The sequence below is a fragment of the Protopterus annectens genome, chromosome 1.part2 (genome assembly GCF_019279795.1).
Source record: "Protopterus annectens isolate FY-2018-M chromosome 1.part2, PAN1.0, whole genome shotgun sequence".
In the NCBI taxonomy this organism is placed as follows: domain Eukaryota; kingdom Metazoa; phylum Chordata; order Ceratodontiformes; family Protopteridae; genus Protopterus; species Protopterus annectens.
The window spans coordinates 364,023,195-364,037,771 of NC_056727.1; the positions used below are offsets into that span (position 1 = coordinate 364,023,195).

The following is a 14,577-nucleotide window of genomic DNA, read 5'->3' on the forward strand; positions in this document are numbered from 1 at the left end:
TACTTAAAACTGTGTCATCAGTACCACAGATGGGAGCTCTCCCTTTGCACCATCAGCAAGTTAATATTATAGGCATATCCTGGTGACAGGCTCCAGGGTCCTCTTTGTATGCAGTGTATTTTATGTCAGTGGTACCAACACTAGCTATTCAGAAGCTGGCAGCACTGGAACCAGACATCGACTTATAGTGTGTTTCTTACTATTAGGGACCATTCCATACAAATTTATTCTAGTGGTAGGTTTTTCAACCCTGTCTGGTACCAAAGCCTTGAATTCACCGTAGGTCCTCTGTTCGTTAATTTGGAAGTGGAATTTTAAGTCCTCTGACTCTGAATCTCTAGTGGAGAGACCTACTAAGATTTTAGCTAAAACATGCATATTTATCTTATCATAGACCTTGTGAAGGAAGTAAACGAAGGGGCTGTTCCCACTTTCTCTTTCTGTATACCCAAAGTTTGAAGAGTGTTAACTAATGGTGATGTGTAGGAGGGCTGTCCTTAGACCCATTTCCATCTCCCCAGAGAAGACTTCATTGAGACTGATGATATAACCACCAAACATCCTTGGGTGGAGTGTCTCCCTATAGCTGACATGATAAAAAACACTAATAAAATAGCTTGGGAGAACTCTGACATGGCAACACTTGTACCAAAGAATGTTGACTGGGTTACGTTCAGTTTGTGTAGAATCTGCCAAAGCGGATACTACCATTGTGGCAGTAGGTCTACGCAAATGTTTTACCCACCTCCAAGACTCCCCCTGTCCAACTGCCTGACAGCGTTCTGAGCAGTGTGTAGAACTGGAATGCACATATTCATATCTGCCACTTTAGCCTTGTGGGCATTGAACTACTGGACACATAAAGTATCTCTCTAAAGCGATTTGGCAGATAAAATACAGTGTGTTTTTTAGAGGAGCTGCCTGAGCGCCCAGCCATAGAAAAAGTTTGGACCTAAGCTACAACCTCATTTAACCAGGCAGCCTTGCAATTGTAGTTATTTATAATTTGACAGAAGGTGCTACCAAAGCAATAGGATCCAGTATTTCTTGGTTCTACTCAATTGAATGTAGTGAAGAAAAAAATTCACCTTATTAGACTGCTGTTTCTGAGTGGCTCTACTCTTCAGAGCTAAAGTCTCCCAGCACCTTCAAAATATGGTGGTGGAGGGCCAGACTCCCACTGCTGTCAAAGTGAGGATGAGCATATAAAATTTCATCAACCACAGTGTACCTTTGTACCTTTAATAGTATGCAGAGGAAATAATGCCGGCAGGATGATACTGCGAAAAGGTAGTCCTGTCTGTCTGGTTTCTGTCAAGGTCATAGACCTAATTAGAGGTATTTCAGAAAAATTATGAACATTTGTTTAAAGCAGTGAACCATGGAAACTAAGAAAAGGCAAAATTGGAAATATTTATGGAAGACTTAATAATGCTATGGTTAGCGGAAGATTAAGGTTAGTAATTAAGATAGGAAGAGATAAGGATAACAGTGGCGATGTATAAATAATCAGTAGGAAGGTCTCCAGTAACAGACAGTATTCCTATGGAAGACTGAAAGTTAGGAGGGAAGAAAATTGATAAAAATCAGGAAGATTTTTTTTATCAATATTTAAAAAGGAAAGGAAGTATCAGCATCTTGAAAGAAAGCTGTGATAGCTGTATTATCCAAAGAGGGTAAATACCTTTCAGACCCAGCCACATATAGAGCCATTTCAATTGTAAATTGTTATTATAAAGTGTTTTTGCTTATGCTAGCCTTGAGAATGCCAAAGATGTTGGAAAAAGTGATAGATCTGGATCACTGTGCTTTTTTTTTTGAGGGGTTTTGAACAATTTACAACATTAATAGAACAATGTTATCCAGAGAGAAGCAGAGTGTAAGAAAATGCCAGCATTGTTGGGAAGTCTTGATGCAGAGAAAACATTTGGTAGAGTCAGCTGGGATTATATGAGTAGGGCAATAACAGCATTTGCATTCTACTGATAGAATAATTGGGTTAATGAAGGGGATATATGAAGGGTCAAAAGCAAGAAATAAGGTGTGAGGGATCCTCTCTGACTGATTGTGTTTGAACAGAGGAACCCAGGGTAACAGTGTCGTCTTTCTCTTTGGTTGTTTGCTTTATATTTAGAGCCACTGGCAAAGAAAATAAGGGACTCATAAATTTAAGGATATAACTGGTATAGTAATTAAGAAAAGTTATCTTTATTTGCAGAGGATAATATTTTATACTTGATAAACCCGGAAAAGGATAGTTAAGTCTTGTAAAACATTTTAAGATAGTTTCAAGTCTTTTCAGGATGTAACATTTATTTGTTTATTTAAATTTGTTTATGATGTTAAAGCACTGATTAGTTCTGACTAGTTTCAGTCTCAGCCCACTGCTGTGGAAGAACCACTGACACAAAGAGTTCAGAAATACAAATGAAGTGTAGGATACAAGATGAAGTTAATAACATACAAAGGTACACAATTTCAGCAAGTACAGTTGCAGTGTCACAAGACTTTGAGCTTAATGTACACTATGTACAAGTCTTCCTATATAGTCAGGTAATGGGTAGAAGAAGGAAATAAAAATATGAAAGGAATCAGATACTTGGGTATAGAGAATGTAGGAGCAGAAAAGGACTAAGTAGGGAGACTGAAGTGCTGCTAGACTATAGGAGGGAAGAAAGATCTTACAGTACATGCTTAGAGCCTGGGTGTAGGAAATATATGGCAGGAGAGTGCTGAGTTGGGTTATGTGACCTGAAATAAAGCAGGTACATTTACTTGATTAAGTATGTTAGATTTTAGTAAACTACCAAACTTAAGGTAAAATTGGCTCTCTTTCCCTACGTTTTAGTCTTAGAATTGAAAAGGCATTATTTGAAGTGCATAGCTGGGAACATGGGATTTGTGTGACAGGGCCTGAAGGATTCATATTTCTGAGTTTGAAGGTAAGGTTTGTCTTAAAATTGTTGAGGTTAGAGGGAGCTTGTTCATGCAGGAGTTTGAAAACTGGGAGCCAATAAACAGATCAGACATTTAGGTGGAAGCCAGTGTGATTTTTGAAGTGTTATGCAATGGTGTTCTTTTTTGTGGGAATGAGTAGCAAATCCAAAGATTTTGTTTTCAAGGGATTGGATAATGGATGTGTTTTTGGAAGATGCTGCTGATACAAGGGGAAGGCCAAACTCAAGCTGAAGAAGGAGTCCTTTACCTGTTGCTGCTCTGGTGGTAAAAGAGAGGAATGAAGTTATTTTTGTGCCTAGAAGAGGAGGGGGTGGTTCTTTTCCATATAGGTTCATAGGTAGGTACTAGGCTATTTGCCCGAGGGCCTATGTAAGCCTAGCCAACAAGGTTCCCTGGCTTACGCCACCCAAGAAAGTTATTTTTCTGTGCCAATGTCAAGCAGAGAAACAGAAGTGATCCCCGGGGTGTATTTCCTATTTCCCATCCACTCATCAAGATTTTTCTTGAAGAGTGCTAATGAAGAACTTTGCTTGACATAGATGGGTAGCCTGTTCCAGAGTATGGGAAGTCTCTGGGACAGGAATCTATCCCTCCAGCATGTCCTGTTTATTGTGGTGACAAGGTTTAGGTCCGTAGAGTGTGTAGCTCGGAGGGACTGGGATTTCTTTAGGTGTAGCATGTCCAACAGCTCTGGGTTTGACATAGCTTTATATGTTAGGCAGAGATCATCTGATCACCTCAGAGTAGGCGATATGCTTCAGAGTAATATAAGTATATATTGAAGCTGAGAAGAGGGAGGGTAGATTGACCCCCAGGTATTTGAAGGAGGATACTTGTTCTAGGGGAGTGTTGTTAAGGTCACAGATTGTGATTATCTTATGGTATTTGTTCAGCCTTTGCTTGCTTCAAAAAACATGAGCAAAGATAAAACAAAGGCTATAGCAGTAAACTTTGTCCACACTCATGAATTGGTTCAGCAGTACCCGTATTTATGGCGACATAAGATGACGTATTTAGGTGTATGGATAAAAATGGATTCTATTATGGCAGCCAATGATATGTGGGAAGAGAGTAAAGAATAGATAATACAAAATTGGAGAAGCTGGAAACTCTGGATTATGGATATGGATAGTAAAATATAAGCAACGGAAACATTTTTTAGTCTCCTTATTTTATATACAGATCTGGCATATTTTTATGAAACAGAGGAGAAATTGTGGATGAAAATTAATAAAGATTTGAATTAATGTATTTATGAGGGGAAGAGGGCAAGAATTAAGTGAGAAAAATTGACTCTTCCATTAGAACAAAGTGGTTTAAGATTACCTAATTTGAAGGGATACTTTAAAGCTATGCAGTAAAGGCCCATATACATAACACAAGAGGAAGGTTATAAATCAAAGTGGAAGGAAATGGTGATGAAAGAGGGTGGGGGGATTGAGAAATAAGGAGAGAATAGGATTTTGCATGCAGGTCCTTAAGGAGAATAACAACCATATGAAATATTATATTCGTAAAGTAGCAGTAAGTATTGCAAGAACTAAGCCAACATGGGAATGGAGAAAGAAGATTTTACTAATATGAATTAATTCAAGGAGAGATATAGGAAATAGGCAAGAGGAAGCTGGAATTTACTGGAAAAAATTAGCAAAGGAACAAAGGGTACTGGTAGTAAATAACTAGAGAGGAAAGGTAATAGAGTGGAATGAGCCCAAACAGAAGCTTGGACTGCAGGTTAAATACTGCCTTCCCTACCAGGGATTGATAACAGAAAAGCGGCAAAAAAGAAATATGAGAGTGCTATGTAAAAGAATAGCTCTGGTTGAGTTAAGAACAGAAGCTGGTGTTAAAAACAGATAATTAACGGTGCATATAAAATATTGCATTATAACTGTTAAGAATCAAACAGAGGAGCTTAGACAATATTGGAAAGAGAGAATGGAAAGGTAGTAACACAGGTTGCTGTAATATTGCCTAAAGACTTCTATAGCCATAGATGATCAGACATTGCATTTTCTGTAATTTCTTAACCAGAGTTGAGAACTCCACATTCCCATTCCTCCAGGTCTCATAGACACACATATGTTGATTTACAGTATAATAAAATGTGTTTGTCAACAGTTAGTGAAAATATAATCTCAAGTCTCAAAAACTGCTAACACCAGGGTGACTAGTGTGCCATCTTTACATAACTTTTCAGCCTCCAGTCCTAGGTTTTTCCCCACTGGGCATCCAGGCTCCTGTTCTAATGAGAATATTTTTTGACCCACATTTGTCAGTGTTTCCATCTACTCATCCATTGAGGTAAGCTCTGGCCTTGATGCTGGGGCCACAGCCTTTGACTTCATCCCAGCAGACATTGAAATTACGTCAGATTTCTCAGTGTTAATGCATTCTGTGTCAGGGAGCCATTGTTGTCAGGGTGTGGAGTCAGTGTCTCAGGACTATTGCTGGTCTTGATGCAGTCTGAATGAACAATTCTTTAATTCATGAGTTCAACCTTTTGACCTTTGACATCCACCTTGATGTTGATTGATATGTTGACCTTTAAGGTTTGTGTAGGCAAAGTTTGTGGTCTCTTCATTCCTTGGTGTTGATCCTTAGCCCAGGACTTGGCTTTAATTTATGTTCCAGTGCCAATAATGAGACATCCTTCCATGTGCCACTTTTTTCCATCACGGTCTTAGCACAAGGATTACATGTGCACAGTCTTCACCATTCACCAATCTTATTCCTAGGACAGAGGGACTGACCAACTTCTACAACATGCTCCACACTCATCCAAACATGAAAAGTCTTCCTCTTTGGAACCTTCCTTTCTTTGTCAAAAAAGAAGTCTAGATACAAAAGGAAGTATCCAGATTTCCTTCCTAAATTTCCCACCATTGATAATGATCAGGACAAAGGAGGAGATTCCCCTGGATGACCCTAAGTTTGTGAAAATTCTAGAGATGATCAGAATACAGATGGGATGACTACTAAAGACTATTTTGTCTCATGAGCTCATTCTGCAGGTGGCCTTCTACTCTTCCAGGTTTTTCTCTTGGATGATTCCTTCAGGTTGACAAGGTAGTTTGACTGGTGAATAAGATTGCATGGAAAAACCCTGATGTAGTGGCCCCTTCTGAATTCTGGCCACCTTGGGACCAGATATGCTGGATGCAGATTTCAAAACTTGACTCTCTAGCCTCAGTGGCTACTTTAAAAAATGGCCCAGTACAAAACTCTTCTCTCCACTTACCCAACTATGAGTCCTTGTTGCTCAACCAAGTGGGGAAAAGAGTTTATGCTTCCCCCTCTTTTATTTTGCGGTCAAAAAGTACTTATCTCATGTGCTTCATTTGCAAAGAGATCTGTTTGATTAAACTAGCTGGTCTGGAGCAGTTACCAGATGGGGAATTCAGAAACAATATAAGGTATCATACGTCACCCCTATCATCTATCGCAATGCTGTTAGACCATAACACTGTGGATGATTCAGCTACAGCATTAGGTACAGGCCTTACCACATAAAGTCATGGCAAGCTTTTACTCAGATTTTGCTGAAAACTCAGAGACCAATTTTATGGATATCGCATTTGAAGGAATCTTCTTCTTTGTTCCCGCTATAAAAAGTGAACTTGAAAGGCAGAAGCAGGAGGGCAAGACCTTCCTGAATGTTTTTGTAAAAGATGGAGCTTCTCAATACTCATTCTCTGAAATGTAACAAGAGCCCACACCAGCTATGGTTTACTTGTGACTGGCAGTATAAAATCAGTAAAGGGTCTGGCAAAACATATCAAACAGTGGCAATTTCCAGAATATTTGTCAGCCCAGACAGTTTTCAAAATTGGCAGAGTAAGTAGGGTTACTACTGGCCCCAAAGCAAGATTCTCTGTTTGCTGTCTGAGACCTTTCCCACACTTTCCCTCTGGAGCTAATTGGGGTAATGCTTCCTTCTATGTGTTTGCATGGAGGATCATTATATGGGACAAGTAGGGGTAAGAACTGTCATATCTAGAGGCAACAGCATTCCCTGCTTTTCTACCCCTACACCATAAACTGCACCTCTTCCAGACATCTCACCATTTCAGAAGTCTGTAGCACGAAGGGAAATGTTGAACTCTTTTCAAGAGAGAGCTATCCAGGAGGGCCTACCAGAACAGCAAAGGTTAGGATATTACTTAGGGCTCTTTAGGTACCAAAAAGAGCAGAACCTCAGGCCCCTTCTTGAGTTGAATGGCCTGAATCAGGTTCTTCCTAGAGTTTTTCACATGGTCTTAATACATTTTATCCTTCCCTGTCTGTTAAAAAGAAACTGGATGTGATTTTTTCGACTTTCAAAGTGCCTACACCACATCAGAATTGCTGAGTGATCCAGGAGGTTTCTGCACTTCTGCATGGAAATCAAGCGTTATCAGTTACTGATACTTCCGTTTGGACTCACCACAGCTAGCAGGGTGTTCACCAAGTACATGTCCATGGTTACAGCACAGCAGAAGCTGCAGGGTACAAAGGTATTTCCATACCTAGACATTAGTGTCAGAAGCAAGAGCTAAGGAAGGAGGGATCCTGTCTGACTGCATTTGTACAACTGGCCTGTTGTCACCCCTGCAAGGACGTCTGTCCTGCTGGTCTTCTATTTCTTAGGGATCACAGTAAATATTTCAGAGACCCAGCTTGTGCCCATACAGTCAAATCACATTCACTTGGTTCTCTCTGGATACTGTCTTGATGAGCATTTCTCCTTCTGGACAGAATGCACTCTATCTGAAACATAGTCTGTCAAATCATAAAGAGTAAAACAGTTCTGTCAGGCACATGTTTTTGTTGATCGAGGCTGATAGTGTCCACGGACTAGTGACCACTGATTACATGGTCCATAATGCCAGATACCATATGAGAGTACTCTAATGGGCATGGAAAAATCATTGGGATCAGCTGTCCAGTCCCATGGATGCTGTAGTCATCAGAGATGCCATAACGTCAGCCTTGTAGCCTCTAGATTCTGCTGGTGTGGCCCCCAAGAAAGATGTTTTCTGTAAACCCATGTCAAAATGGAGTGGAGCCCTAACCAATGCTCCCTGTACTGACTATTTTTCTTTTTTGTTAGCTCTGCACAGAGCATTTTGCCTCTTGTTGCCAGACAGGAATTCTAAAGCCATGGACAAGCGAGTTTACTTCTCTGTGACACTGGGGTTTTTATGTACTGATCCGCCTGGATCACTCAGGCCAGGGATGCATTCAAGCAGGAGAGGATATTAAAGTAGAATTCAAAATTAAAACATTCTGTATTAAAGTACAAATTTAAAACTAGTACAGTAAGGTTGGAACAGTACAGTTAGTAGTAAAAGTATATAAATTAGCATTTTGGATTAAATTATGTTGGCTAATTTGCAAGGAAATTGAGGTAACGCAAAGTGACAATAGAGAAGTTGATGAAATACATAAAAAAGTAAAATACTTACAATTCCAGATAGTGGGTTATTTACTTAATTGTGTACATAATGTTTGGTCATCTTGTAGTACATTTGATATAGTTTAGTTTGGCACTACAACTTTTGTTGTGGAGGTTATTCATTTATGTGTTATTATTAGGAATGAGAGATTTGCCCTATGCTGGTTGGGTTCAAGGACTTTACCTCAGCTTGATGAGCCATTATACTTGTAGGGTTCTGGATATGGTCTTGCTTAGACATGTCTACCAACTCTTAGCTCTTTCTTCAGAAGAAGCCTTACTGAGAAACCAGATTTTCTGCACAGAGCTCTTGGAACAGACTCAGACTCTTCTTCCTAAGGCTTTAGTGGCTGTCCATCCTTGACAAGGCTAGGATTTCTTCTGTCTTCCTATTTCTGAATAGGATGGATGATTCCATTTCTATACTAGACTTACATGACTTTAATGAATAAATCCAGCATGTTAGGTTCAAAATTTTGACTCGATGGAAGGAGGGTTCTTACCTTTGCTGCTGTACAATGCCCCTAGCGGTGATAGTAGACTTGATGGATACCTTGTATAAGTTCATAGGTAAGTACTAGGCTAGCTGCCCTTGAAGGTCATTTTAAGCCTAGCTAGTTTCCTTTTTTGTGCTCAAAATAATCTGTCCCACTTCACTTAGTTATAGATTGGCCTTGCCCATCCCATGGTCAGTAATTATATATTAAACCCTAATGGGAATAGCTGGGATCATACCATTGACAATTTGAGGGGATCCATGCAAGGGATAAAGCATTTAGGAGCTGCCTCTGTTCAGTAGTAGTATAGGGCCAGTCCTGGGATAAATTTTCCATTTCACAGCCATAGATCTAAGCTCTGCTTGAAAATGGGCAGGGTTGGACTTCCTTTTATGTGGATGGGAACTGTTCCACAGCATCGGTATTCTTTACCATATATACCTGTCCCTTCAAACCATTCTGTTGATGTGCAGAAGAGGTTAGGATCCCTAGACAGAGTATTTCTGATGCCATTTGACTTGCTGATGTGCAGTAAATCCATCAGTAAAGGGTTGGAGGATGCCTTGTATGCTGACACAGGTCACATCTTAGCAGTCTGTAGGATACCAAGTATAGTGACGGGGCTTTGAGTTGGTCAATGTAGTTCATGTTGTTTAGGCCTTATATCCTTTGAGTAAGCATCACTGTCTAGGTTCTGCACAAAAGGTTTCTTTGTTTGCTAAGGGTGGGTACCACTTTCATTACAAAGTGTTGCCCTTAAGACTTTCCTCTGTCTGTAGAATTTTTTACCAGGATGTTGACCTTCATGTGTTCCCTTACTTAGACAATTGTCTCCTAGTGACCAAATCTAAGAATTTCTTGGTAGCCTCCTTGCATCAGACACTTCTGTGATTGCATACCATAGAGGTGACTATAAACTAGGATAGGTCTTTCAATCCATTCTTAGTCTAAGAGGATTGTCTTTGTAGGCTTATAATTGGGATACTTTCTAGTCCTTGTCATTCCTTCCCATGGAGAGAGCCTGCTAAGTGATTAATTTGGCTACCTGGGAAAGGATGCAGGGAAGAGTCCAAGGACAGACCCTCCTGTGCCTCCAGGGCTTGATGGTCATCACAGTCTTCATGGTGCCATTTGCAGTATTTCCGATTGTGAGTGTGTTCCCAGTGGGTTATAGGTGTCAGTAGCTGCAATGCCTCCACACACTCAAAAAACGTCTTCTAGTGCCAGATCCTAGTCACAAGACCTTGGAGTAGTTGGCTATCCTAACTGATCTAGAAATGTGCCTTTCATTCCTATTGAAGAATATGTTGATGGAAGATGTTTCACTGATGAGGTGGTGAGTCCATCCACCTCACCATCTTTAAGGTTTAAGGCAAGTAATCCCAATTGGAAATGGAGCTGTGCATCCGTCTTTAGCGGTGAGCAATCCTCCTATCCCTAAATATAGTGGAAGAAAGGCTGCAACCAAGGCCTTCTTTAATTCAGTCCAACAGCTAGTCCATCTTGTGGTTGTACTTCATGTACAGAGAGAGAGTGCACATCCATTAGTGGGTCACAGACAAAGTGGCATCAAATTCTTAGCATTTAATTTCCCAGAGAATCTGCTAACAGACAGAGTGAATAACTAAATTACTAATTAGTGCAGCTGAGCAATTTATTATTATTTTATTTTTTTATTTTACATTTGTGTAGTGGGAAAGTCCGACTGGACACAGGTCCCTTTTCAGTAGAGAGCCAGGGAGAAAAGCTCCACATTTGCTTAATAAAGCATAGACCAATGTACAATAATAAATGACAAAATATAAAAAAATACAGAGGAATAGCAAGTAATACAAAAATAAAAATAGCAAGTAGTACAAAATAATACAAGAGACTACAGTGCTATACAAAGAGAGTGAAATACTATAATTACATGAAGAGGTTGTATATATGCAACCAACATGTCGTGGATAACATTTCATATGTTAGAAAACAACTGTTGGTTTTAATAATTTTGTACTGTATTAATCAGTGATGTAAGCAGACAGTGGAGATGGTGAGGGTATGTAAAAAGACAGTTGGATATAGAGAGAATACACAATTTGTTGCACAGGAGCAATAATTCTGCTTGGATATAATACAGTAGCCAGTTCAAGGCCTGGGGAAGACATACAAAAGTGGTTATTAGCTACTGAGAAAAGGAAACTGGGCTATCATGTAGGGTTACAAGGACAGAGCCAAGAATTTGAAAGATGTGTTTTGAGTAGCTTTTTGAATTGTGGGATAAAGCAGTTGGAAATAAGAGAGCTTGGGAGTTTATTCCATAATTTGGAAATGTAGTATGAAAATAATGATTCACCGACTGCGTTGTTTGCTTTGGATACCTGTGGGAGGGATTTGTTTGAAGAGCGGAGATGTCTAGAGGAGTTGTATGGCTGTAAGAGGTGATGAAGAGCAGGAGTTTTATCTGGGTGACGGAGGATTTTGTGAGTGAAAGTAAGTTGATTAAAGTGCAGTAATTGCAGAAGTTCAAGCCAGTTTAGTAGTCTAAGTGATGTGCAGTGATGGGATCTATATGAAGCACCAGTTGCAAATTTGGCTATCTTATTGTAGCAAGATTCAGGTTTGGCAATGTCTGTTTTATGGAGGTTGGTTAGCACAGGCAAAGCATATAAGAGAGTAGATAGGAGGTGAGTTTGGGCAATGGTGGATTTAGTATTCTTGGTTAGGAATTTATTGTTCCTATACAGGAGACCGAGTTTCTTGTGGACCTTTTTAATGGTTTGGGCAATATGTATATCAAATTTCAGCTTGTTGTCTATTTCAACACCTAGCAATTTTGTGTGGGTAGTGGGGATAATGATGATTTTGTTTTTGGATAAGATCCTGAAAGGTGGTGAGGGGGTATTGACTTGGGAAGAGGAGGTTTTGCCTGGATGAAAGAGGAGAAGTTTTGTTTTGTTTGGATTAAGGATGAGGTGGGAGTTAGTGAGCCAATTTTCAGCCAATAGGAAAGATTCCTGGGTGTGTCTGTGGAGAATATGAAGAGAGGAGACCGAGTATATGAGAGTTGAATCGTCAGCATATTGGACTATGGTGGTGTGAGGTATGGAGTTAATTGGTAAAGACAGAGAAAAGTAGGGACCCAGGATGGAACCTTGGGGAACTCCTATGCCAACCAGAATTCATCTTGGAAGAGTTGCTTTCTTGTGGTTTATTGCAGGAAAGATTCTTGTGCGTCTTCCTACCATTCCTATGTCATAACAGATTTCAAGGACGAAAGTCCAAAGCTAATTCTTGTCACTCCCATGGTGGCCAAGAAGGATGTTGTTAGAGGCTTTCCTCATGATACAGGACACTCTTCCAGTTCTAGCCATATGGCTCCTTAACAGTTAGGGGTAACATACACCTCTACCTCTTTGACCTCCTGCTGTTTTAAACTTGTTGATCCTGCTGGACCATCTGGTTAGAGTGCCAGAAGTGACTGATGCTTCCAGAAATGCTTTACCTAGACAGACCTACCTTGCAAAGTGGAAGAGGTTCTCCATCTGGGTAGAGCTGCTACAGATAGAATCAGTTGCTCACTTTAGAAGCCACTTCGACATACGTCAAGTCATCAGTTTGACTTGTACCTGAGTGATCTCTCAGTCAAGGGTGCATTTATTTGTTGGCTATTTTTGCCTGTCTTGACCCTGTAAATGCTCACAACCAGATGGTAAGCCATCTCTTTACTGCATCTCTACCCACCTTTGAAAAAACATTTCTCTCCACATCATCTGAACTTTGATTTTTTTTAAACAAGAAACATCTTTATTAAATTATTGATCTTACTTGTATATAAATGAAAATGAACCATACCGACCCAATTTCATTTGAAAACATTGTACATTACAAACCATGCTGACACAACTGTAGCTGCAAACATTAGACATCACTTATATCCAGTCATTGTCATTCAAGCATTACATAGCTTATTCAAATCCTGCCTTTTTTAAACCTCATTCCTCTTTTGCATGTATTGATCCCACAATTCCCATTTTTCCTATGTAATTTGCTCCTACCCTTTTCTAAAGATACCAATTCCACTTGTTTTATTTGTTACTTACTATATTCACTACTTATAGTAACATTTGTTTAGACTTTGATTTCCATTTTCTAGCAATTGCTTTTTCCACAGCCACCATGATTAGACTCATCAAGGCCTAACTATGTCTGGGAAATTCCAATTCTGTATCATAGCTCAAAAAATAATTTCCTTAATTGCACCAATTTGCTCACCCAGTATCCCCAACAGAGTAGTCTCTAGGGAATCTTTAAAGTCTGCCAACTCGTTACACCCCCAGAAAATATGTTCCTGTTTACCTCTTTCTTCCCCATCACACCTCCAACATTTGCTGTCTACCTGAGGAAAAAATTCTTTGGAGAATAAAAATACCAATGTAAATACCTCCAAGCAAAGATCCTAAATCTTCTAGACTCTATTGCATATTTGGGAGGCATACGTATATCCCCCATTGTTTCTTTGTGAATTGCTTATCCAGTCTCTCTTCCCAATCCTTTCTAACCTCCTCCTGATTGATTTTTATAGTTATCATGCAATATTTTATGTGCTCTACTAATTATTCCTTTCATAACAGCAACTTCTGATCTAGAGTCTACTAAAAACTCTACTCGTCCTGGTCTTTCGTTTAGCACCCCCCTATTTCTTTTCTTTGCCTATACTCTGATATCAATCCTTGATAAGAAGGCAATCTCTAATCTGCAATCCATATAAGTTCTTGGTGTTTTCCCATTCTATTACCTCTCGCTCTCTAGTTATTTGCTCCCAATACAGTGGTTCCTTTGCCAGTTTTCTCCAATAAATTCCAGCCCCATTTTGCCTATTGTCTGTATACCTAATTGCAGTCAACCCCATTGACAGAGTCTCCTTTCTCCATTCCCGTGTTGGCTTAGTTCTTAGAATACTTTCTGCTAATTTATGAATATAATATTCTCTATGATTATCGTTATTCTCCTTAAAGGCCTGCTGCATCCAAAATCCCAGTCTGTCCTTGTTTCTTGAACCCCTCCCCCATCATCTCTGTTTTCACTTTGAAGTATAGTTTTCTGCTTGTGCTATATATAGGAACCTTAACTGTGTTGCTCTGAAATACCCCTTCAAATTGGGTAATGTCAGTATGCGTTGTTCAGTTGGAAGAATAAGCTTATCCCACTTGACTTTTGCCATCTTCCCCTCCCGGATAAAATCCTTCAGCTCTTTATTAATTGCGATCCACAACTTCTCCTCTGGTTGATAAAAATATGCCTGACCTGTGTTTAAGACAAAAGGGACTAAAAACATTTTAACTGCTTGTATCTTACTATCTGTATCCATATAACAGAGCTTCCGTTTTCTCAGTTTTTGTATTATCATTTGTTTAGTGTCTTCCCAAATATCCTTACCTGCCACACCAGAATAATTTTTAATCCATACTCCTAAATACTTAATTTTATCATGTCCCCATAAATATGGATATTGCTAAACCAATTCATGTATGAGTACGTAATTTACCGCTATTACCTATGTTTTAGCATCATTAATTTTGTATCCGAAAAAGATATGAATCTGTCTCAAAATGTTACACAACACTGCAATGTCCCTTTCTGCTTTTGTCAGTTATACAATAATATCTGCAAACACAGCCAGCATTTCTTGACTGCCATACC

General features: G+C 39.5%; 1 protein-coding gene across 1 annotated transcript in view; it reads left to right on the plus strand.

Annotated features, from left to right (window-relative positions):
• MCM8 (minichromosome maintenance 8 homologous recombination repair factor) overlaps positions 1 to 14,577 on the plus strand; it is a 929,462-nt gene that overhangs the window by 342,023 nt on the left and 572,862 nt on the right. The window lies entirely within an intron of this gene.